Source organism: Eurosta solidaginis, chromosome X, assembly GCF_040869045.1.
Source record: "Eurosta solidaginis isolate ZX-2024a chromosome X, ASM4086904v1, whole genome shotgun sequence".
NCBI lineage: Eukaryota > Metazoa > Arthropoda > Insecta > Diptera > Tephritidae > Eurosta > Eurosta solidaginis.
The window spans coordinates 193,148,023-193,152,774 of NC_090324.1; the positions used below are offsets into that span (position 1 = coordinate 193,148,023).

Here is a 4,752-nt window from a genome sequence, read left to right on the forward strand (position 1 = left end):
TGTGACGCTGCTAAATGTTGTGTTTGTTGTGCCTGCAGTGCTGTTTGATAAATTTCGCAAAATTATCACGTAGCAAATCGTTTGCGATAGGGGCACCAATATTCTTTTGATGTATTAAAAACTCAGCAAAATTGAATTCCTTCCATTTCATACTTATAAATTTAAATTGTTTATATTCAAAATCGATGGAGATGTCTAGAGTTTGCCGCAGGATAATGCGTGAAATCTCATCCAGCTCACCGGGTTTGAAGTCCTTGCAAATACCCAGTAAGATGTACGAGGTGCATATCGTGGCCATAGTCGACAAGGCGTCTTGTTGTTGGAAGAAGAGGAGCTCAAAACTCGCAACTAGTGCTTTTCGGCCGTAATCAACAAACTCTACTTCCACCTTGACGATCGGATTTTGTCCATGTGTCTCATTTTGAGCACTATTAGTTATGACATCCAAAATGAGCACCAGTGAATTCAAAGTCAGTAGATGTTGATCCATTCATGCTCTTATAAAGACACATTGCGCCAGTGCGTAGCGGTACCAACTGCCGCTGCACCGGCCATGTGGGATCGATGGCGAGGCATGTGGGCAGCATTTGTTGAATTCTATTGCGCACAACTGTCATGGCATCCAGATTCGCATGGCCGTATATACGCAAATACGGACCAAAAGCGTCGACGTGGGTGATATGAAGTCTTTTGGTGGCATAAGTCGTGGATGATGAAACGGAAGTCATTCTGTCGTTTCAGTGCTCTGTTAAAGCTCTTGTGTTCCAATTAAGTGTGCTGATTTTAAATGTAGTATGCGTTTAGGTTTTATTAGTAAACGCACTGCGATCTTTGGTTTTTGCTCATCTTTCATTTGTTGTTGCATCGGAGAACAAAGCGGTTTGCGTCCATTGGCTATCATACTACGGCACATGTAAACGGTGAATAGGGAAGTGACAAAATTAAAAACTTTTTGCTTAAAATTGCGCAACTTGCACCATGCAACTACGCGAACGGCCTATGGTTTGTTTCATTTTTAGTACTAGCTTCCACCGATTTCTACGCTGCATCAGATTTACTAGCTTTCTGTGACTTGAAATTGCATCGACGGTAGGCCTCGAATCCGGTGCTGGTGACATCATTTCCCGAATTAGAGATTCCAATTCCGGTGATGTGGATTGCATAAAATCTTTTGGCAACATGCCGCTGCGCAGCTGATGCCACAGGGGTCCATTGTGGGGCAGCTCCAAAAAACATGACAATTCAAGCATTGCAACACCCAAACTGAATATATCAGCTGCTTTGGAGAATTTCCCTTGTAATATTTCTGGGGCCATATAACGTGAATCACCTTCAGTCGCCTGGTGCCGGTTTGCCCTATCCACATCAATAACCAATCCAAAGTCAGCCAATTTACAACTATCGTCATCGCCTATTAGCACATTATCTAATTTTATGTCCAAATGTATTAGATTGCGGTCATGTAGACTTTTCAAAGCTAAAGCCAAATCTAAAAGTATATTCTAAATTTTCTCTTCAGGTATATGCCGACGTCGTACTAAATATCTGTCTAAACTCTCACGACACAATTCCATTTGCATGTACAAACGATCGTTTTGTTCCCACGCTCGGTAGAATTGCACGAAATTGGCATGACCAGAGAATTGTTCATAACGTCGTACTTCCTCCAAACGTTCTTGACGATAATATTCACTACGATAGAATTCCTTTGACATTTTTATTGCATACATAAGCCCATCTTCATTGGAACGTACGTTGAAAACTTTACCAAAAGAACCTTCCCCAATTTGTTCAAGCCGTGTAAAACATTGCTCAAAATAGGTTTCGTTTATGGAACGGTCATACGAACCGCTTAATGCATTAGCATCCAATTCGGGTAATGCATTACCATTTCCATCATACTCGCCACGAAATGAAATTGCTTGGGCAGTTGAAGACATGGACGCAGATAAATGACTACGATTTGATCTTCTTAACTTTGGTGGGCGTAGTCGATATTCATTATGATTATTCCGTTGCTTGTGGCTATGTTGGAATGCTACTTCAGTGCGTATTTCGGGTACTGGCAGACGTGGTAATGGAAGCGCTGTTTCAGGAGCCATCATAATTATAAAGCCTTAGACTAAAACTATTTATATTCTTTTAGTTTTCTTCAAAATTTCAGCCAAAAGTATCAAAGAAAAATATATTTTTCACATGAAGAACCGAACGGTAGACCTGTACTAAGGCCACGGTGCGGGAGTAACTTAAACCAAGAAAAAATTGAGCCGTGTTTACAATATTTATGTAGAAATTTTGCACTTGATTTAAACCGTTAAGAGCTCAAAACGAATCTTTGTCTAAATAAGTTGAAGATATTTAAGGAGATTGTGGTAAAGTTTGTGATATTCTCTTCAACATTAATGGAAAATGAAAACAGTGATACCCCAACAGAATCCAGTGAAGAGGACGAACACCAAAGGAATTTCCGATGTCGGAAACGGACCGCCTTCACGCGATATAGTTTCGAGACCTATCGCCTCGCCTGGCCATTGGCTATGCATGCTGCTTCCGTTAGCCTTCGCATCGAATCTTTTACAAAACAACAGATGTAATGAAGAAATTACGACACAATTCACACTCACTATTGCCGCCATCGGTATGTGTGTCGAAAGCTTATGCTTCTTTCTTTATATGTTTTACAAGACTAGTTTGCTGCTGAAGTTGGTTGTTGCTTTTGTACCTGGTCTTTTTACTACGTTATTGTACAAAGTACTATTGCAACTGTCCTGGAGTTATGGACTATTCTTGGGATTCGTTACTACCTTCTGTTACCAGAATACTTATATACGCGTGATGCGTGGATTTCCTGGTAGCTTTAGCTTAGGTGAAGCGGCGGTACTGGTACAGGGATTGATGTTATTTCTATTTAATACAATGTTGAAAGTTCCTAATATTGTCAATGCTACGAAAGTAAGGAGTGATTTTGAGCAACTTAATGTGATCATGATGTGTGCGCTATCTTATTTGTTTGCTGTTTGTTGGCTGCTAGCTGTTGCCAATGTATTTCGTATGAAAATCTACTTTTATATATTAATGCTATTATTGGCTATAGGTGTTACGTGCACACCAATTACGAAACCAATTCCTATAATTGCGCTACTTAAATTTATACGAAAAGACGAAGTTAGGATAAAAATAATTATGTTCTATGTAGCTCTGGTTGCTTTAACGGTTGTTACAGTATGGGGGCGAACGCAAAGTCAGAGAAAGGCATCCACACGAGTTCGCAAACTATTTCATTTGCTTATTGTAATAGTCTACGTACCTGGATTACTGTATCAATGCGATTTCCTTTACATTGCATCTGGCGTGGCATTGGCTCTTATTACAGTTTTTGAATTAGTTCGTATATGTAATATACCACCATTGGATGTGCATTTACGCAACGCCTTTGCATCCTTCTCTGACGAAAAAGATGCGGGAGTATTCGCCTTAACGCCATTTTGCCTGCTTATTGGTTGATCATTGCCTTTATGGATAAGCCCATGCCCTTGCTACCAAGACAACACATCTAGTTACACTAATCGAATTGTCCCTCTTTTCTCGGGTATTCTTACAATTGGATTTGGAGATACAGTCCAGCTGCAAGTGTAATCGGTTCGAAATTTGGTCGCATCAAGTGGAGTAACTCAAAAAAATCACTGGAAGGAACTTTGGCTTTTGTTCTCGCAACGCTATCGTCCATATTATGCCTGAACTGTTTTGGTTTTACAAATCTGACTCTGTTTAAATCGTTTTTGATAGCAGTTGCAACTATTGCAACTGCTTTAGTTGAAGCGAATACCGATCAAATAGATAACTTAACATTGCCAATTATTTTTTATACAATTGTAAATATAATTTAAATTTACCAATCAATTTTTTATATCGTCACCCTAATATAATAGAGAACCCCAAATTCTTACCCTAGCATTGAAATACCACTTTAAAAAGCTTTATAAACCGTTTGTATTTGTATGCATAAGGGGCTGTGTTATTTAAAATCACATTTATGATAGATTTTTATCAATAACATCTTAATACATCAATAAGTAAAAATGTACTGCTTACTGTTGTAAAGTACGATATAACGAGCACTAATATTTGATTTTCAGATGAATTATCCTAGTTATTGTTTACTGTATATTCTACCACTTTTCAAACCATATATTTATGAGAAAACTTATTGGAATAATGGAATGAATATACAACCCACTCAGCATTTAGATGATTAAATTTTGAATTTCCCTACATATAAATACAATTTGATTACTCTTTCTGACTAAATAATGAGTTATCATACAATTGAACAAAATAAATAATCAAATATGCATACTTTTGATGATCAAAAACTGAAAAAAAAAGAGGGTGAGTTCAAATCTTGAATTACTATTAATGTAGATGCTCACATAGTCCGATATGCGTAAGCATCTAGGTTTGTATTTGTGTACGTACACGCTGTTCACCTGCCACCAGAGTTGCTTGAACTACTTACCCTCAGCATGTAGGTGATTAAAAATCTGAATTTCCCCTTATACCACTACCAAGTGGGTTACTCTTTCTGACCAAATAATGAGTTATCATATAATTTAAACAACAGGGCTAGTTTTGAACAATTTTTTGATATGACTCCTCGTAATGTCCAAAAAAAAAAAACAAAAACTGAATAGAGAAAGTTTTCCAATCCCACATGGTGGAATCATATTTGAGTCTACTGTGGTTACTGTAGAT

General features: G+C 38.0%; 2 pseudogenes; one reads left to right on the top strand and one right to left on the bottom strand.

Moving 5' to 3' along the window:
• Positions 1-640: 640 nt before the first annotated feature.
• LOC137234322 (membrane-associated tyrosine- and threonine-specific cdc2-inhibitory kinase-like) lies at positions 641-1,731 on the bottom strand (annotated as a pseudogene).
• Positions 1,732-2,402: 671 nt separating this feature from the next.
• LOC137235352 (dolichol kinase-like) lies at positions 2,403-4,193 on the top strand (annotated as a pseudogene).
• The last annotated feature ends 559 nt before the right edge of the window (positions 4,194-4,752 follow it).